Genomic DNA, 22,182 nt, shown 5'->3' with positions numbered 1-22,182 from the left:
TTGTACGTTGATGGTTGATGAATTTCTGCCCCGTTTTGCTGTTGGGTGATGATTAAAAACGGCAGGAGTATCTGACCACTGCCCCATTTCCCAAGTGCACAGCACCACACCAGTGGCTGCTCCTGGGTCCTAGAGCATGTTGAGACACTAATCCCTTCATTCTATAATCTTGCGTACATTTAGCGTGCAAAATTTCATGCACAGGTTATAGAATACCTGCAACTACACACCTAAATTAATTGACAAATTAACTGCTATTTGGCACTAAAACCAACTATCAGTGACAATTGGAGTTAATTGGCATCATTTGCAGTTGCATGCATAACTACAGTTAGTCAATATTTTATATCCTTAGTGCGCAGTTCTATAGAATGCACCCGCAAGGGATGTGGACTTGGAAGGGGCATGGGCTGGTCGGGGGTCAGTTATGCATGAGAATTTACACTAGCCTTTGATATGGCATAACTGCTTGCAACTAAAGTTAGGTGCTACAATGCGACAGGCTAGAATTCTACAAGAGTAATTGCATGTGTAATTGGCAATATTTATTTGGAATTTGCTCACACCTTTTTCAGTAGTAGCTCCCTACTCCCCTTCCCATGCACTCCGATCCATGGATAAATCCTTCTTATCTGTTCCCTTCTCCACTACTGCCTTCGCGCCTTCTGTCTCGCTGCACCCTACGCCTGGAATAAACTTCCTGAGCCCCTACGTCTTGCCCCATCCTTGGCCACCTTTAAATCTAGACTGAAAGCCCACCTCTTTAACATTGCTTTTGACTTGTAACCACTCACCACCACCTACCCTCCTCTCCTCTTTCCTCTACACATTAATTGATTTGATTTGCTTACTTTATTTATTTTTTGTCTATTAGATTGTAAGCTCTTTGAGCAGGGACTGTCTTTCTTCTATGTTTGTGCAGCGCTGCGTACACTTTGTAGCACTATAGAAATGCTAAATAGTAGTAGTAGTAGTAGTAGTAGTAGTGAGTTACATTCAGGTACAAGTATAGAAACATAGAAAAATGTAGGTAGATAAAGACCATATGGCCTATCCAGTCTGTCCATCCATGCCATCTACTCTCCCTATCACTCCCTTACAGATCCTATGTATTTGTCCCAACTTCTCTTGAATTCAGATGCTGTTTTCGTCACCACCACTTCCACCGAGAGGCCGTTCCACGAATTCACCACCCTTTCCATGAAGAAGTATTTCCGCAGGTTACTTGTCCCCTTTCACCTTCATCCTATGCCTCCTCGTTTACAGAGCTTCCTTTCCATTGAAAGAGACTCATGTCTCTGCCCGTCCAAGCTTTGCCGCTGTCAAATTCTTTTGCAGCGTTGCATCATTATGATGGCGAAAAAAGAAGTGTTGTGGTAGAACCAGAGGCAATGAAAATAGCACAACCCCAGAAACATCCCCCAACTAATGACAGAATTGTGAAAAGCAGAAAATTATTACTGCTCGGAGACTCCATTATCAGAGGCATTAACTTAGGAGCACAGTTCAGGGGTTCCAACGTAGTGAAATGTCTTCCAGGATCTTCAGCTACAAGATGTACAGACCAAATACTGAAAGTGATCCGAGAAGAGAGCGAGGCTTCAAACGCTGATGTTGTAATTCACCTGGGGACAAATGACCTGGCCAACAATGGCAAGTTTACAGCACAGAGAGCATTCCAGAAGCTTGGGGAGGGACTGAAATCTTTGGTTCGGACTGTGGCTTTTTCAGAAGTAATTCCTACGTTGGGGAGGGGAGAGGAAAGACTACGCAAAACAGAGGAATTCAATAAGTGACTTGAGTCTTGGTGTAAAGAAGAAGGTTTTAGATACATAGGAGCATGGGGGTAATATGTAGAAAAATAACAGGCTTTACTGTAATGATGGGCTACATCTTTCTGTGATGGGAAAAAGGATCCTTGGGGAGAAATTTAGACAATATGTTTCTAGACATTTAAACTAGAGGATGGGGGTGACAAAAGGAAACAAGGGATTTCAGAAAGTCATCCCCAGGATAAACATGATGGCAGAGGGAAAGGTCATGTAAATATAAAAAACCATCCAAACTCACTAAGCACATGGAAAGCTATGTGCACAAATGCTCGTAGTCTAAGTAAAAAGGTTCAAGACTTGCAAGCCCTGATGTTTGAAGAAAACTTGGATATTGTTGCTATTACGAAGACGTGGTTCAATAATTCTCATGAATGGGATGTGACTGTACCGGGCTATAATCTTTTTAGGAAGGATAGAGAGGGCCGAAGAGGTGGAGGAGTGGCTGTGTATGTGAGAGAGAATATCAGAGCGGCTGAAATGTGGGGAACCTGGGGAAAAGAAGAAGCTTTATGGATCGTCCTTGAAAGAGAAGACGGAACCTGTATCCACACTAACGGAGAAGTTAGACAAGGATCTGATAGAAGATATTCAAAAGATTGGTATGAAAGGGGAGGTGCTACTGTTGGGAGATTTCAATTTGTCTGACGTGGATTGGAACATGCCGTCTGCGGAATCGGAAAGAAGTAGGGAGATTGTGGATGCCTGTCAAAGTGCCTTGCTCAGACAAATGGTGACGGAACCCACGAGGGAAGGGTCGATGCTGGATCTAGTGCTCACTAATGGAGGTAGTGTTTCCGATATCCGGGTGGGTGCCCACCTATGTAATAGTGATCATCACACCGTATGGTGTGATATAAGGGCGAAGGCGGAGTGCGGACGCACAAAACTCAAAGTACTGGATTTCAGACGTACTGATTTTGATAAAATGGGGGAATACCTGAAGAAGGAGCTGTTGGCGTGGGAAGGCGTAGGAGAAGTGGAAAAACAGTGGTCCAAGCTAAAGGCTGCTCTAAATATGGCGACTGATCTTTTTCTGAGGAAAGTAAACAAAAACAAGAGAAGCAGGAAGCCTCTATGGTTCTCAAAACAAGCAGCTTTGTTCTAGAAATACAAAAGAACGCAACGAGAGAATCACGGAAAAGATTATCGGATTAAACTGAAAGAAGCGAAGAGGGGTAAGACCACTGCTGCTGATTTGTAAGGAGCAATTAATCCTCTGTAAAATACATGTAGCGCCCCCTTCAGGGCACTGCTGGATCTGGGGCCCAGCCTATCTGGAGCCTCCTGAGGGCAGTCTCCATTGGTCCTTTTGCTCACTTGGCACTCGGTGCCTCAACCTGGGGAAGAAAAGTGTTAGTGGATGGGTTTACCCTCTTCTCCCCTCAGGGAATAAAACCAGGCTGGCTAATACATTACATAGGTTTTCTTAAGTGATCCTAACATCGAGGCCCATTTCTTGTCTACACGTTATTATTATTGTTTGCTGTTTGAGATTATTTTGACCTGCGTGACCCTTGAATACTTGATATTTTGCATTTATTCAAGGGCGCAACGCAGAGCAATCAAAACCAATATCGTTAAGAATATACCGGCTGATATTCGAAACGATTTAACCGACCGGAAATGGTCGCCGGCCGGTTAAATCACTTGTTCACGGTTATCTGGTCATTTTCAGCAGCACTTAACCAGTTATTTTCATTGAAAATGTCCGGTTAGCACCAAACTTAGAAACGGCTAACTTGTGAGTGTTCCTCCATGTTTTTGTCTCTTCATAGCCTCTCTCTTACATTCTCTCATCTGGTCTCGCCCTCTCATTCCACTTCTTGCTCTTTTCTCACCTTCATGTTTGTTCTCTCCACCAAGAGCTCCCTTTTCCTTGCAACTTTCTCTCTGACCCTCTTTTCACAATCCCAATCCTTTTGGAGAGAAGGAGTAGCCTAGTAGTTAGTGTAGCAGGTTTTCATCCTGGGGAGCTGGTTTTGATTCCTTCTGCAGCTCCTTGTCTCTGGGCAAGTCACTTAAGCCTCCATTGCCCCAGGTACAAATAAGGATCTGTATATACTATATAAACCACTTTGAATGCAGTTGCAGAAACCACAGAAAGGCAGTATATCAAGTCCCATTTCCCTTTCCCTAGTTGAGATTCTACATGGAATGTTGCTACTTCTTGAGATTCTACATGGAATATTGCTACTATTTGAGATTCTACATGGACTGTTGCTACTATTTGAGATTCTACATGGAATATTGCTACTATTTGAGATTCTTTTGAGATTCTACATGGAATGTTGCTAGTGGAAGAGTAGCTAGTGGTTAGCACAGTGGACTTTGATCCTGGGGGACTGGGTTTGATTCCCACTGCAGCTTCTTGTGACTCAGCGCAAGTCACTTAACCCTTCATTGTCCCGGGTACAAATAAGTACTTATATATGCTATATAAATTGCTTTGAATGTAGTCGCAAAAAAACACAGAAAGGTGGTATATCATGTCCCATTTCTTTTATTTTTCTAATCATTTCTATAGCGCTACTAGACATATGCAGCACTGTACACATTATATGCAGGTACCTTCTCTGTCCCTAGAGGGCTCACAATCTAAGTTTTTGGTACCTGAGGCAATGGAGGGTTAAGTGACTTGCCCAGAGTCACAAGGAGCTGTGCCTGAAGCGGGAATTGAACTCAGTTCCTCAAGACCAGAGTCCACCACCCTAACCACTAGGCCACTCCTCCTCCACTCCCTGTCCCTTTGGAGTTTTTGTTCCCTTTGCCTGCTCATCTTCCTCTCCAGGGCCAGTCTTAGACAGGGGCACATCGCACAGGGCCCCACATCTGTGGCACGTCTGTCCTCCTGTCTCGGAACACCTCCCTGCTCTGTACCTTAATGTGGGCATCCACAACATCAGGCAGTGGCAGCGATTGTTGTGTCCCTGTGAAGTTATCCTGTTTCGTAAGGTTATGGTGAAGGTAAATAGAAAAGTGAGATACAATATTTTTGAAAGATTTGTAGAATTCTGAAATTAGTCTGTCAGGTCCTGGGTGTTTATTAACAGAAAGTGAATTAATAATTTATAGGATTTCTCTATCTGAAATGGTATCACCGAAAGCAGTTGGTTGTTTATGTGAAAGTGGAAGATGGGGTAAATCTTTCTAAAAATCCTCAGATTGTGAGTCCTTATTTTTATATTTCAAGTTGAATAAAGTGCCAAAGAAATTTGAGAATGTTTTCTCTATCCCCCCCCCCCCCCCCCCCCCATTATTCAAAAGCATTTAACCAGCCAGGATGGGCACCTGGTCGGTTGAATGCCCTATAACTGGCTATCCGCTGGTTTTCAGCACTGGCTTGGTGGCCGTATGAGGCTGTGTGAATACCAGACCCATTTTTGGCCGGTTCAAACTTAACTGGCCAGGCGCTGAATATCAGCTTCACCAATTAAGTTTGAACCAGCCAAAAATAAACCAGATATTCAATGCCGGTCATCGGAAATGGCCCAGCATTGAATATCGAGGCTAAGTGCACAGTCCTCATGGGCCACCAACAGCTCTGGTCAGCAGCATTGAATACCTGGTTTATTTTGCTGATATTCAGCGCTGGCCGGTTATGTTTGAAGCAGCCAAAGAAAGGCCTGATATTCATATGGGGCCCTTTGTCTTTCTGATTGCTAAAATATTTGAGTTCTTCTCTTGTATAGATGAAGTATTTCTTTTTGTCTTTTTCTCTTTCCTTTATGATATTGGACTAATAATCTGCCATCCTTATTATCTTCTATGTAGTGACCTGTTTCTTGAATAAAGATTTTGGAACTGATATTCAGCAGGTGGGAGCAGTGGTGTTTATTTATTTATTTATTACATTTGTATCCCACATTTTCCCACCTATTTGCAGGCTCAATGTGGCTTACATAGTACCGTAAAGGCGTTCGCCAATTCCGGTATGAACAAATACAGTAATGTTGTGGTAGAATAAGGTTCGTGTGTACAGACACATTAGGGAATCGTAGAGAGAATGAGTTATTATATGTCCATTACGAGCTTTGGTTTGGTTGTGTTGCAGGGTACAGGCGTTTAAGTTGGGTCGGTGGGGTATGCCTTTTTGAACAGGTTAGTTTTTAATGATTTCCGGAAGTTTAGGTGACCATAAGTTGTTTTCACGGCTTTTGGTAATGTGTTCCATAGTTGTGTGCTTATGTGGGAAAAGCTGGATGCATAGGTTGATTTGTATTTGAGTCCTTTGCAGCTTGGGTAGTGTTCCTTGGTTGGCTGCCACCCAGGGTGGATCACTGCTGCACACCCCACTCCCCCGGGTGCAGCGTCATCCCCACTGGTGCATCACCTCCAACCCCCCCCCCCCCCCCCCCCCCCCCCACACACACACACACATTGCTCTTACCTCATGGGGTGCTGGGAGCAGCCACATGGCTATTGGCTTTGCCGGTTCCCTGCTCCCTCTGCCCCGGAACAGGAAGTAACATCAGAGGAAGCAGGGAACCGGCAGGGCTGACAGCCACATGGCTGCTCCCTGCACCCCTCCTGCAGAATGCACCCAGGGAGGACCGCCCCCACCACCCTACCCTCGGTATGCTGCTGGGTGGGAGGCAACCTGCATACGTGGCGCGGTTGGTCCTGACCCCGGATTTCAATGCCAGGTCATTTCCAGTGACTGCCACTGAATATCCAGAGGCTTTTTTGGCCAGCGCTAACTTAACTAGCCAAGGGGTCTTTTTACAAAGGCACGCTAGCATTTTTAGCATGTGCTAAAAATAAACACACGCTAAATACTAGAGGTGCCCATATATTCCTATGGGCATCGCAAGCATTTAGAGCACACTAATCATTAGCGCACACTAAAAATACTAGCGTGCCTTTGTAAAAGGACCCCTAAGTGAATATTCAGTGCTGGTTGGTTAAGTTAGTAGAGGGCAAAGATAGGACCACTATTTACGTATTCCGATTTGCTTCCTAAGCTTAGCTGATCAGCGCTGAATATTGCCGGTTATTGTGCGATATACCTGGTTAAATTTTTGGCACTGACCACAAATATTCAGCGGAGATAAATGGATATCTTATGAGGAATATTCATGATTAGACACCAAAACACAATTTAACTGGTCAGCAGCCATTTCTGACTAGTTAAATACCTTTGAATATTGGGGGGTTTCTGTCTAGCTCTCTATCAGGCTCATTTTCGAAAGAGATGGACGTCTATCTTTCAACATAAATCAGTAGAAATGAAAGGAACTATAATATCAGCATAAAAGGAAAGCTTGGCATGGGAAGGCTACCATCTTTCTTAAATTTGTTTTATCAGACCTGGCAAGCACAGGGCATCTTGTTTACGGCCAAATATTTCCTTTCTTCTTCTAAGAAATGAACCATTATATTTTAATAGCATAATTCCTTGTTGTTTATCCCCAGCTATAGTACAGATTGTAATCTCTTAATAGCTAAAAACACATCTGCCTGCTTTTCCTACAGATATGGACCTTCTCCATATATACATACATACATGAGCACACAAGTCTGGAATACACTACCACGCAATCTGAAAACGATCTATAAACTGACCGACTTCCGCAAACTACTGAAAACGTATCTCTTTGAGAAAATCTACGGCAAGGATCAAAACACATGAAGTCCATACAAACCAATAGATACGCACCAAAACACTCTATCCTGAAGTCTCTTCTCCCGTATCCTCACCACCCTTAAAACCCTACCCACAAATAAAAATGTTAGACCTTTATGTTCCCTCGATATTGTTCGTCCCCCTCTCAACTCACCACTGTTATCTTCTGATGTTCTGTTCCCAAATGATATCCTGTATTTACTCTGTCTTCTATAACTCATCATAACGTAATCCATAACCGTACTGTAACCATTTGTACTTCCATCATTCTCAAAGTATTGTAAGCCACACTGAGCCCGCAAATAGGTGGGAAAATGTGGGATACAAATGCAAATAAATAAATAAATGATAACTTAGTCACCAGTCTAGAGTTACAGAGGACACAATAGTACTTAAGTATTTGCCTAACCATCTTGTTTCTTCTCATACAAGGATGGCCACTGTATTTTTACTCCAAGGGGTAAATTAGGGAGGATAGAGCAGTGGCGTTCCTAGCCTCGACGACACCCGGGGCGGATCGCCAATGCGCCCCCCCTGGTGAAATGACCCCCCCCCCGGGTGCATGCCGCTAGGGGGGGGTGCCGCGGCGCGCGCCTGTCGGCTGTGAGTTCGAATCGCTATGCTAAATTCTCTCATTCGCTGCAGCTCCCTCCCTCTGCCCCGGAACAGGAAGTAACCTGTTCCGGGGCAGAGGGAGGGAGCTGCAGCGAACGAGAGAATTTAGCGTAGCGATTCGAACTCGCAGCCAACAGGCGCGCGCTGCGGCACCCCCCAGCGGCGTGCACCCGGGGTGGACCGCCCCCCCCCCTTGGTACACCACTGGGATAGAGTAATAGCAGAAAAAGGATATTAGGGAGTTCTGGGGTTCCAGGGGGGGGGGGGGTGAGGAACATGATCGTACCACTAGCCCCTTTAATAGATAGCAGACCTTACAAGAGGACCTTACGAGACTGGAAGACTGAGCATCCAAATGGCAGATGAGGTTTAACGTGAGCAAGTGCAAAGCGATGCATGTGGGAAAGAGGAACCCGAACTATAGCTACGTAATGCAAAGTTCCACATTAGGAGTCACCGACCAGGAAAGGGATCTAAGCATTATCGTCGACAATATGTTGAAACCCTCTGCTCAGTGTGCGGCAGCAGCTAAGAAAGCAAATAGAATGTTAGGTATTATTGGGAAAGGAATGGAAAACAAAAATGAGGACGTTATAACGCCTTTGTATCGCTCCATGGTGCGACCACACCTCAAATATTGTGTGCAATTCTGATCACCGTATCTCAAAAAAGATGTGGTGGAATTAGAAAAGGTACAGAGAAGGGTGACGAAAATGATAAAGGGGATGGGACAACTTCCCTATGAGGAAACACTAAAGCGGCTAAGGCTCTTCAGCTTGGAGAAAAGATGGATGAAGGGAGATATGACAGAGGTCTATACAATACTACTACTACTACTACTCATTTCTATAGCGCTACTAGACATATGCAGCGCTGTACACCTGAACATGAAGAGAAAGTCCCTGCTCGACAGAGCTTACAATTTTAATTAGGACAGACAAACAGGACAAACAAGAGATAAGGGAATATTAAAGTGAGGATGATGAAATAAGGGTTCTGAACAAGTGAATAAGGGTTAGGAGTTAAAAGCAGCATCAAAAAGGTGGTCTTTTAGCTTAGATTTGAAGACGGCCAGAGATGGAGCTTGATGAATGGAGTGAAACAGGTAGACGTGAATCGCTTGTTTACTCTTTCCAAAAATACTAGGACTAGGGGGGTCACACAATGAAACTTCAAAGTAGCAAATTTAAAACAAATCAGAGAAAATATTTCTTCACTCAACGTGTAATTAAACTCTGGAATTCGTTACCAGAGAATGTAGTAAAAGCAGTTAGCTTAGCGGGGTTTAAAAAAGGGATATCTTCCTAAAAGAAAAGTCCATAAGCCGTTATTAAAATGGACTAGGGGTAAATCCACAACTTATTTCTAGGATAAGCAGCATAAAATGCATTGTACTGTTTTAGAATCTTGCCAGGTACCTGCAACCTGGATCGGCCACTGTTGGAAACAGGATGCTGGGCTTGATGGACCTTTGGTCTGTCCCAATATGGCAATATTTATGTACTTATGTACCTAATCTCTATCACCCTTGCTGCAGCCAAGAACATGCAATGTTTCAAGCTGCAACAATACAAAGGTATGATATGGGGACTCTCTTTCTTCAGTGTTTTCCTGTCTAAAACTACTGCTTTTACTGGATACTCTATACACACACCCCTGCACTTCCTTATTCACGTTTTACAGAAGGGATAGAAGAACTGTTGTTGTTTTTTTAATGAAATTAGAATCCTTTCAAAATTCAGGCGGTCTTTTACAAAGGTGCGGTAGTGTTTTTAGTACGCGTTAAATGCTAGAGATGCCCATCTCTAGCGTTTAGCATATGCCTATTTTTAGCGTGCGCTAAAAATGCTAGCACGCCTTTGTAAAAGACCCCTTTAAACTTTTAACTGCCTTAAAGCACCACAAAGCGAAAATTGCTTGTCTCCAGGAGACCTGCTTATCTATAGAGGCACATCTTAAGTTGCAATATCACCGGGTGGGGGATGTCTACTGCTCCCGTGCCTCGGCGGTGTGGTAGTGTTGATTAGAAAATCCTTGGCTTGCCAGACCAAGCTGTTATTTAAGGACTCAGGGCCAGATGCACTAATTAATCGTTAGAGCCCTTCCCTTACCGATTCCCTTAGCGAATCGGTAAGGAACGGGCATGCATTAAGGAAAGGGAATGCAAATGAGCTTCTCGTTGTAGCTCACTTGCATTCTCTATTTCATCATTAAACAGTCGGCCAATCGTCCGGACGAGCATGCGCAGAGCAGCCAAGTGTTATGCTGGCTGCTCTGCGCATGCCAAATATGCCTGTGCCGCCCGAAGACGCAGCGCCGCTCACCCCCTCTGATGTGGCTCGATCCAGAGGACACTGCAGTTGAGGAAGTCCATCGAAAAAAGATGTCTTTTTTGGCCGTTATTCACCCCCACAATAATAAAAACTTCCTTTTTGGCCGTGCTTCACTCAGCTGAGAGACCCGGAAGTCTCTGAGCCAATCACAGCGCGTTTAGCTGAGCTAAACGCGTTGTGATTGGCTCGGAGACTTCTGGGTCTCTCAGCTGAGTGAAGGACAGCCAAAAAAGAAGTTTTTATTATTGCGGGGGGGGGGGGGGGGGGGGGCGCCCAGAATGGACGTCTTTTTTTGAAGCGGAGGGCAAATAATATTTAATAAAGGGTGGGTTTTGTTTGTGTTTTTTTAATATAGCGAAGACCATCCATAAGGATGCCCCTGACAAGCACTTGGGCAGTTTTTCGGGTGAAGAACGCCCGTAATGGCCGTCCATGACGAGCACTTGGCTGTTTTTGCCCCCCCCCCCCCCCCTCCCCTGATTTTTTTTTTTTACATTTTATGAAGTTTTCCAATCCCGCGCAGCCCCAACGAGAGGTACAGACCTCTCGTTAGATTTTCCAGTGTTAAGGCAATCGGAAAAGGTTAGTGCATCTCATTACAATAGGGTTTCTACAGAATTTGCTCATCTGCATTCCGTTTTCGTTAGCTGCTACAATCGTCGGAAAAAAGTATTTAGTGCATGCCAGGGCTTACTACTTGCTCGTTAAGGGCTCGTTAAGTTTAGTGCATCTGGCCCTAAGAGGGCTGGTATGTTGGTGTTCAGATTAATTTGCAAGGGCAGATATTTGTCTTGTTTCCAGTATGTGGCCCAGTTGTCCACAACATGCAGCTTGGCCTCACCCTTCCGGAACAAATGAGGCAAAGCAGCGGACCATAAGATGATAAACCTATAGGTGAGCTCAACTTGGATGTTGAGGACAAAACTTTTCTAAACTGAAAATAATCCATCGAAGTTGAGTCAGGATTTACACATCGATGACTGAACTGACACCAAAGTTTGAAGCTGCCATTTAACCACAACTTTGATCAACTTAACTGTTGGAGTACAAATTGATTCATTGATACCGAAAAAAAAGATTTGTTTTCCTCCAGAATACCTGAAATCTGCATGAACTGCTTGTTGCAGAGTTTTCAGGAAAGTTCCTGTTTGTTTCATAAAACCTGGACGGGAGTGGTTTCTTTGCATGAGAGTGAAGTTCATTTGCTCCTGGACTGTCAAGGAAAAGAAAAGTAAAGCAGAACCTGGCTTAATACCCTATGGCCTACTGGATTTTATTCGGCCCCGGCCTACGCTCAGCTCAGAGTGTTGAATAAAACCGTATGCTTGTGGCCCAGATCAAGGGTGCCAGACCCTGAGCTAGTGCATGCCCAAGGACACTGGTATGGGAGTGAGACCCGGGTAACACATACAAATTGACCATAATGATTCACATCTTTCTTAGGAAAATATCCCTTTAATACTTATCTCATTCTAAAGAGAGAGTGACCATAATGGTGGGCCAAGAGGAAGTTACCTCTTCAGATATGGTGCCATATTTTTAAATTGCCAAAGAAGTGGGGTTTCTGCTTACTTTAGGACCATGAACTGTTGTAGTCCGTTCCCTTCCCTGGACTCTGCAACTATCTATGGTCACCGAAATCTTAAATCTGGCCTTGGATAGGGATACTGTGGAGTCAGTACTCACACTAAAAAAAACATAAGAATACCCATAATGGATCAGACCGATGGTCCATCTAACCTAGTATCATGTTTCAAACAGTGGCCAAGCCAGGTCACAGGTACCTGGCAGAAACCCAAATAGTAGCAACATTCCAAGACCCCAAAGAGTAACAAGATTCCAGAATCCCAAAGAGTAGCAACATTCCAGAACCACAAAGAGTAAAAGATTCCAGAGTCCCAAATAGTAGCAACATTCCAGAACCACAAAGAGTAAAAGATTCCAGAGTCCCAAATAGTAGCAACATTCCAAGACCCCAAAGAGTAACAAGATTCCAGAATCCCAAAGAGTAGCAACATTCCAGAACCACAAAGAGTAAAAGATTCCAGAATCCCAAAGAGTAGCAACATTCCATGCTACCAATCCCAGGGCAAGCAGTGGCTTCTCCCATGTCTGTCTCAATAGCAGGCAATGAACTTTTTCTCAAGAACTTGTCCAAACCTTTTGTAAACCCAGATATGCTAACTGCTGTAACCACATCCTCCAGCAACGAGTTCCAGAGCTTAACTATTGGTTGAGTGGAAAACTATTTCCTCCTATTATTTTAAATATTTCCGGGTAACTTCATTGAGTGTCCCCTGGTCTTTGTACTTTTTGAAAAAGTAAAAAAAAATCAGTTCACCTTTACACCACTCAGGATTCTGTAGACCTCAATCATATCTCCTCACAGCCCTCTCTCTTCCAAGCTGAAGAGCCCTAGCCTTTCCTCATATTTATTTTATTTATTGGGATTTATTAACTGCCTTTATGAAGAGATTCACCGTGCCCTTTATCATTTTGGTCACTTCTTCTTTTCTAATTCTGTTATATCTTGTTTGAGATACGGCAACCAGAATTGAACTCAATACTCAAGGTGAGGTTTCTTCACCATGGAGTAATACAGAGGCATTATAGTATACTTGGTCTTATTTACCATCCCTTTCCAAATCATTCCTAGCACCCTCTTTGCTTTTTTGGCCACCGCTGTACACGGGGCAGAAGATCGTAGCGCATTATCTATAATGACACCTAGATCTTTTTCTTGGGTGCTGACTCCCAAGGTGGACCCTAGCATCAGGTAACTATGATTCCGATTAATCTTCCCAATGTGCATCACTTTGCATTTGTCCATAATGGTGACACCTAATGGCTGAATTTAGAGTCAATGATTGTGGGGTTACAGAAGAAAGCCGGGTGCACGGTTCTGATGTTCCTGGCCAGCCCGGTGTCATATGTCAGTCAGATTGGAAGGGCTGAAGACTCAGGAATCACAGCACGATTCACACAGTTGAATTCTTTATATTCCTCTGTAAAAGAGAGAGAGAGAATATGGGGTGAGCTAATAAAAAGATCCCGGACCATTTTTCTAGTAGCCAACCTCAAGTGGTGTTACTGTACGAAGGGGGCCATGTAAAGAGCGAGTTTGAACAATTAGCATAGGAATGCAGCCTTGAAGAAAACTGAAACAGCTTCTAAGTTTATCCCTAACATGACCTACTGCACAGGTGTGACCTGAGAGAGCAACTGTGCTATCACCCGAGAACTTGTCTAAGCCAGTCTGTGCAAACTGCACAGAAGGTACCTGAAGGAAGGCAATTGTACGAGAAAGGTAAGAAGCTTATTAAAGTCTAAAAAGAGCCTGCAAAACAGTTCAGATGAAGCTATAGGCCATTTGTGTGAGTAAGGGAAAGTGAGTAAGGATTTGAATTCCATTTCAGGTTTTTCTTCTAATGGAGTCTATTTTAGATATCATGGGTTATGCAAATCCCAAACTGACCCTTAGCCTTTTAACCTCTATCAAAGGTACCAGTTCATGAGCTTACAAACACTAAGTTTAAATATTATAGGGAGCATGGTATTCATTATAATATAGAATAATACAACTTTGGGACATTATCCATATCCTCTGTAATGAGGACATAGAATCCAGTTTTCTCCTGCACCAGTAAACCAGTGATACTCTTCTTAAGATGTACAGTCCTACCTGGTATGCTGCACTGTGTGTGTGGGGTGGGGGGAGGGGGTATCATTTCTATTATAGTTGTTGAAATTATAAACCCCATTTTGCATGAGAAATTCAGGTAGGAATTGGGATGTCCAGGTTGGGATATTCACAGTGCCCTCCTGCCTCCAGCAAATGTATGTGAATTGGTCAGCACGTAGCAGGGAACAGTGGTTTCATCAGTGGCATACCAAGGGGGGGACAGGGGGGCGGTCCGCCCCGGGTGCACGCCGCTGGGGGGGTGCCGCGCGCCTGTTGGCTGAGTCCGCTCATTCCCTCCCTGCTGCTCCCTCTGCGCGGAACAGGTTACTTCCTGTTCCGGGGCAGAGGGAGCAGCAGGGAGGGAACGAGCGGACTCGGCCAACAGGCACGCGGCACTCCCCCAGCAGGTAAAAATGCACCTGGTGGGGGGGGGGTGTAATTTCGCCGGTGGGGGGGGGGGTAATTTCGCCGGGGGAGCCGCGCTGCACCCGGGGGGGGGGGGCCACATCAGCGATCCGCCCCAGGTGTCAGGCAGCCTAGGAACGCCACTGGGTTACATGAATCTACACATCCCTAAAAAGAGAGGCATCACTCAGCATCTTCTCTGTATGACTGCCAATGCTGCTTTTTAATATATTTGTAAGTGACCTAGAGATGGGAGTAACTAGCGAGGTAATTAAATCTGCTGACGAAACAAAGTTATTCAAAGTTGTTAAACTGCGAGAGGATTGTGAAAAATTACAAGAGGACCTTACGAGACTGGGCATCTAAATGGCAGATGACATTTAATGTGAGCAAGTGCAAAGTGATGCATGTGGGAAAGAGGAACCCGAATTATAGCTACGTAATGCAAGGTTCCAAGTTGCAAGTCACCAACCAGGAAAGGGATCTAGATGTCATCATTGATGATACATTGAAACCCTCTGCTCAGTTTGTGGTGACAGTTAAGAAAGCAAATACAATGTTAGGTATTATTAGAAACGTAATGGAAAACAAAATTGAGGACGTTATAATGCCTTTGTATTGCTCCATAGTGCAACCACTCTGGTTACCGCATCTCAGAAAAGATATAGTGGAATTAGAAATGGTACAGAGAAGGGCGACGAAAATGATAAAGGGGTTGGGAAGATTTCCCTATGAGGAAAGGCTAAAGCGGCTAGGGCTCTTCAGCTTGGAGAAAAGAGGGCTGAGGAGAGATATGATAGAGGTCTATAAAATAATGAGTGGAGTGGAATGGGTAGATGTGAATCACTTGTTTACTCTTTCCATAAATACTAGAACTAGGGGGCAAGCGATGAAGCTACAAAGTAGTAAATTTAAAATGAATCAGAGGAAATGTTTCTTCACTCAATCTGTAATTAAACTCTGGAATTCATTGCGAGAGAATTAGTAAAAGCAGTTAGCTTAGCAGGGTTTAAAAAGGTTTGGATGGCTTCCTAAAGGAAAAGTCCATAGACATTTATTAAAATGGACTTAGGGAAAAATCACAGCTTATTTCTAGGATAAGCAGCATAAAATGTATTGTACTTTTTTGGGATCTTGCTAGATTCTTGTGACCTGGATTGGCCACTGTTAGAAACAGGATGCTGGGCTTGATGGACCTTCGGTCTCTCCCAGTATGGCAATACTTATGTGTAAAATTTTGATTTTTTTTTTTGTTCTTTCTACATATAAGCTCCAGTAATCATGGGGTAGATTTAGTAAATGGCACCGAACGTTAGGCCAAAATTCCAGTATGTACAGTCCAGCGTAGTGTTCAGCTCACCATCTTTGGTGCAGCAGCCAGGGAGCCGTGAAACGCTGGCCATGTTGGAGTTATGAGTGAGACTGCACATACAGTCCAAGTTGAGTTGCTTTCTAAATGAACCAAAGCTAAGTAGAACTTTATTTTTTATATACATTTATGTGTAAGCCCCCTTTTAGAAGGGAGCCCACCTCTTCAATGTCGCCTTCGGCACCTAACCACCACTATTCAGAAAATCTAGACTGCCCAAACTTGACATTTCGTCCTTTAGATTGTAAGCTCCTTTGAGCAGGGACTGTCCTTCTTTGTTAAACTGTACAGCGCTGCGTAACCCTAGTAGCTCTCTAGAAATGTCAAGTAGTAGTAGTAGTAACAGTCCGGTAGGTGGAAGAAGGGGCACGTAAGTTATTTATTTGGTGGGACCAGGGCCGTGGTCAACCCGAAGGCTGGAGGGTCGAGCGTTCAAGGCACCAGACTGTCCATCCACATAAAACTCCAGACCACACCGTGAGGCATAGGAGCCAACTTTTCAAAATTATTGGGGGGGTGCTAAGCCCAGTGGAAATAACCCCTCCCTGGACACATATAAGGAATTTTCTCAATATTGGGGATGCTCAAGCGCCCACAGAGTTGGATCCTATGCCGTGAGGTAACTTAAAATGGAACCTCGACTATACTGTCAATTGATGAAGCACAGGGACATTGTCAAGTCAAACACCAACTTATTTACAGCAGATATCCATTTCCTACTACTACTACTACTAATTAACATTTCTAGAGCGCTACCAGGGTTACGCAGCGCTGTACAGATTAACATAAATTGAACATAAAGGACAGTCCCTGCTCCAAGGAGCTTACAATCTAAAGGGCGAAATGTCAAGTAGGGGCAGTCCAGGTATCCTGAATATAGGTATGATGGTTAGGTGTCGAAGGCGACATTGAAGAGGTGGGCTTTGAGCAAGGCTTTGAAGATGGGCAGGGAGGGGGCCTGGCATATGGGCTCAGGGAGTTTATTCCAGGCATGGGGTGAGGCGAGGCAGAAAGGGCGGAGCCTGGAGTTTCCCCTGCTCATACTTCTTGAATGTTAAGGCTACTCAGGACAGGTTGATGATATTCAGACAGTTGATAGCTCCGTTCAGTGAGACGCTACATGTAAACAAGTTGATGGTCACACACATTAAGATCTCCTTTTACTAAGCGGCGGTAAGCCCAACGCTAATTGAATATCTAGTGTTTTTAAACTGCTAAAAAGTTAACCAGTTAAGCCGGTATTCAGTGCTAAACGGTTAACCTTTTAGCAGTTAAAGATCGGCCTGCTATTTATGCGGCCTATTTTAATCACTGAACATAGCTGGTTAAGCGCTGAATATCTACACCTAATGGGCTAGTCAGCTTATTTTAGAAAGAGAAAGACGCCCATATTTCGACCCAGATTGGGAGATGGGCGCCTTTCTCTCATGGGCGCCCAAATCAGTATAATCGAAAGCCGATTTTGGGCGCCTCCAACTGCAGTCTGTCGCGGGAACGGACAAAGTAGATGGGGGCGTGTTGGAGGCGTGGTGAAGGCAGGACTGGGGCGTGTTTATCAGCCGAGGAGAGATGGGCGCGCTCGGCTGATAATGGAAAAAAGAAGAGCGCCAGAAGCGAAAATTTGGGTCACTTTTTTTGGACCCTTTTTTTTCACGAACAAGTCCCCCAAAAGTGCCCTAACTGCCCAGATGACCACCGGAGGGAATCGGGGATGACATCCCCTGACTCCCCCAGTGGTCACTAACCCCCTCCCACCAAAAAAAAAAGAACTTTAAAAACTTTTTTTCCAGCCTGTATGCCAGCCTCAAATGTCATACCCAGCTCCATCACAGTAGTATGCAGGTCCCTGGAGCAGTTGTTAGTGGGTGCAGTGGACTTCAGCCAGGTGGACCCAGGCCCATCCCCCCATACCTGTTACACTTGTGCTGGTAAATGGGAGCACTCCAAACCGCCCCCAAAACCCACTGTGCTCACATCTAGGTGCCCCCCTTCAGCCATAAGTGCTATGGTAATGGTGTAGAGTTCTGGGGAGTGGGTTTTGGGGGGATTTGGGGGGCTCAGCACTCAAGGTAAGGGAGCTATGGACTTGGGAGGTATTTAAAAAAATTTTTATATTGTTACAAGTGCCCCCTAGGGTGCCCGGTTGGTGTCCTGGCATGTGAGGGGGACCAGTGCACTACGAATCCTGGCCCCTCCCACGACCAAATGCCTTGAATTTGTTCATTTTTGAGCTGGGTGCCTTCGGTTTCCATTATCGCTGAAAACTGATACCGCCCAGCTCAAATCCACCCAAATGCGATGCATTTGCCCAGCACAATCCATATTATTGAAACAAAATATGGACGCCCATCTTTTTCGAAAATACGGTCTGGCCCGCCCCTTCGCGTGCCCGTCCTCGGAGATAAACGTCCATGGAGATGGGTGTTCGCGTTCGATTATGCCCCTCTATGTCACGCAATATAATCAGTTAGTGGATAGCCGCTAACTGAGGATATTTAGCAAGAGGTAACCGGTTAACTCCCACTACGTATCTGTGGTTAGGCGCCGCTATGATATTTAACCTGTCAGTGGCTGTGTCTGGCCAATTAAATAGCTTCGACTATCGGAGGGAAATGTCCAGAGAACAAAGATAGGAAAAGGAATTTTATTTTATATTTGGAATGTACATCTGCTAGAACTGGTGCTAGACGTGGCTGAAACCATGAGGAAAAACCTCACTCATTGGCCTTTCATTCTCCAGCATAGTCTTGGTAAATCTCTAGCTTTGGGATGGGCCACCCTTGGCATCTCTGTATGGAGGCAATATTGGGTCTGATTATTTGGGGCTTTTTTTCCCCCAGCGTCTGCCTACAGGGATAAAAGTTCAGCGAGTCAGACCTAATGTCACATTCTAGTATTCTGGGCAGCGTTGCAGAAAGGTTTTGCATTGCAAATTAAACAATATAATTACGACTAAGGATGGTGAAGCCCTCTGTTTAAGCTTCTTTGTCATGAGATTTATCACAGTGCTTTACCCTCACTCTTCTGTACTCTTCACACTTATAAAAATTTATTTATTTATTTATTTATTGTATTTGTACCCCACATTTTCCCACCTTTTTGCAGGCTCAATGTGGCTTACAGAGTAGGGAAATGAAAACGTCGTTACATGATTTGGAAAAAAAACAAAAACAGTCAATCATAAGCTGAGGTGAAAGAGGAATTCAGATGGAAAGGTGTTAGGTAAGGTCATGTGAGAGGTGTTTAAGGTGTACTTGGGTAGTTTAAGGAATGATTTGTTTCATTGAGGGTGACTTTTGTAGGCTCTGTTGAAGAGATGTGTTTTCCGAGCTTTGCGAAAGCTTGTTAGATTGGTCATGGTTTTTAGGGCCATGGGTAGTGCGTTCCAAGACTGTGTGCTTTTGTACGCAAAGGTAGTAGCATAAGCCTGTTTGTATTTCATTCCTTTACAGCTGGGAAAGTTCAGGTTGAGGAATCTGCGGGCCGATCTTTTGGCATTCCTGGGCGGTAGGTCCACTAGGTTTAGCATATAGAGTGGGGCATCTGCATGAATGATTTTGTGTACAGTCGTGCAGATCTTGAACTCAATTCGTTCCTTGAGCGGGAGCCAGTGCAGTTTCTCTCTGAGGGGTTTCGCACTTTCGTATTTAGGTGTTCCAAAAATGAGTCTGGCTGCGGTGTTCTGGGCTGTCTGGAGTTTTTTGATGGTCTGTTCTTTGCAGCCTGCGTACAGAGCGTTACAGTAGTCCAAGTGGCTTATTACTAATGACTGTACTAGGGTGCGGAAGATGTTTCTTGAGTTTCCACATCGATTGGAACATTTTTTCGTTGTGTTCTTCACGTGGGTGGCGAGAGTGAGGTTTTGGTCAATGGTAACTCCAAGGATTTTCAGATTTTCTGAGATAGGAAGTGTGCAGTAGGGTGTGGTTATTGTAGGGAAGTTGTTTGTATTGTATTGTATTGGGACTGAATGAACCTTGATTTCAAAACATTCAAGCAAATATTACCATTGCTCTTCCCAGGGCTTTTTTTGAGGGGGTACTTGGGGGTACTGAGTACCGGCACCTTTCCCACTGTCTGCTAAACTTGACCCATGGTTCTCGTATTTTAATGAAAGAGCTCAGGTTCTACATACAAATTCTGCCTCGTCATAGATTCTATGACTGGTTGCAGGGGTCCTGGCTATTGTAGGGTGGGTCCCTCAATGATCACTCCACCCCTGAAGGGTAGCCTGGCATCTGAGTGCCCGCACCTTTTTTGCTAGACAAAATGCACTGGCTCTTCCTGAAACTCTTCCTCTCATTCCGTTTATGAGGTGCGTTGGGTTCCCAAGTACTGGAAGCCCCAAGACCTGTGTGAATCAGGCAGAAGTTCAGCAGCTTTACTTGAAAAATTCATTTCAACAGGTTCGCACATGCTCCCTTGCGAGCTGTGCCTAATTCATCAAACCGTGATAGACTGCGTGTTGTCAAAATATATCTTTGTTTGAGGCACATCACTGATTCTCTATTAAAAAAAAAAAGAGAGAGTAGACAGAATGTTCCAGCTAATGATTACAGGGAGGGAGAGACGATTGCACAACGGTGTCTGTTATGATGGTTGAGGCATGTTGCCATGCAAGAATGGTGAGGACAAAAAAAAAAAAAAAAAAGCAAAGTGGGAAATGGAATAGCTTATGTCCTAATGACCCAAAGCAGACGCCTTTTCATGCCACTGCTTCACTGTTGAATGCCAGCTAGGAACGACCCCATCCACCTTGTGTTTTATAAAGACATTGCTTGTCTATCTATATTTGTTTGCACATTGGAACGTACACCAGTAAATATTTTGAGCGTTAGTATGACAAAGTCACTGTTCTCAGAAAGAACTCGCTCGCTCACCCATAGCAAAGGGATGGTCAAGGGTAAACCTGATGTATCATGTACTTTCGATGTGCTATAAACAGTGTATAAAAAAAAAATACTTCTAAAGAACAGGACAGTCGTATAACGTGAGTAACCTAGATGTTCTGAGGTCTGTTAAAACATCATAATTTTATGGCGTATGGCTTTTAAAAGAAGATAAGGTTATCCATAAACATATTTCACAAAAGCGCTTTATACCACAAATGACAGTTTCTGAGGTGCATATAGTTGTAAGGCTTGCGTTAAATAATTTATGTATTTATTTGGCCAGCTGTTCTCCTGTCCCATTTGAGCTTCCAGCTCAATTGGAAAGAGTCCTTGACTGAGGCCACCTTGGTCCGAGCCTTGATTGGTAACTATCTGGGGATTTTTTCCCACATTTTACTTTCCCCATCTCCCCAGCAAATGCAGCAACAAACCATGGTTCCTTCAGGAGCCTAATACATTTAATTTATACCCCAGATCAAGGTTTGTAGGGGGCAGTGTTGAAAGGTGAAATAATCTAAGAAGTATTTCAGCTGATGGCACAAGTGTGGATCAATTGCATGGTATCATAAGTTGCACACTCACGTCTTTAAAACAAATGCCTGAAATGGGAGGACCTCTTCCTTCTGCAAGAGATTCTTCTCCACAATGGATTTTACATTGCAATATCGTAAATGATTTGTTTTCTTTTAACTATGTACAGTGGGGGAAATAAGTATTTGATCCCTTGCTGATTTTGTAAGTTTGCCCACTGACAAAGACATGAGCAGCCCATAATTGAAGGGTAGGTTATTGGTAACAGTGAGAGATAGCACATCACAAATTAAATCCGGAAAATCACATTGTGGAAAGTATATGAATTTATTTGCATTCTGCAGAGGGAAATAAGTATTTGATCCCCCACCAACCAGTAAGAGATCTGGCCCCTACAGACCAGGTAGATGCTCCAAATCAACTCGTTACCTGCATGACAGACAGCTGTCGGCAATGGTCACCTGTATGAAAGACACCTGTCCACAGACTCAGTGAATCAGTCAGACTCTAACCTCTACAAAATGGCCAAGAGCAAGGAGCTGTCTAAGGATGTCAGGGACAAGATCATACACCTGCACAAGGCTGGAATGGGCTACAAAACCATCAGTAAGACGCTGGGCGAGAAGGAGACAACTGTTGGTGCCATAGTAAGAAAATGGAAGAAGTACAAAATGACTGTCAATCGACAAAGATCTGGGGCTCCACGCAAAATCTCACCTCGTGGGGTATCCTTGATCATGAGGAAGGTTAGAAATCAGCCTACAACTACAAGGGGGGAACTTGTCAATGATCTCAAGGCAGCTGGGACCACTGTCACCACGAAAACCATTGGTAACACATTACGACATAACGGATTGCAATCCTGCAGTGCCCGCAAGGTCCCCCTGCTCCGGAAGGCAC

This window comes from Microcaecilia unicolor, chromosome 7 (assembly GCF_901765095.1).
Source record: "Microcaecilia unicolor chromosome 7, aMicUni1.1, whole genome shotgun sequence".
Taxonomy (NCBI): Eukaryota; Metazoa; Chordata; class Amphibia; order Gymnophiona; family Siphonopidae; genus Microcaecilia; species Microcaecilia unicolor.
Note: the sequence above shows the minus strand (reverse complement) of the source record.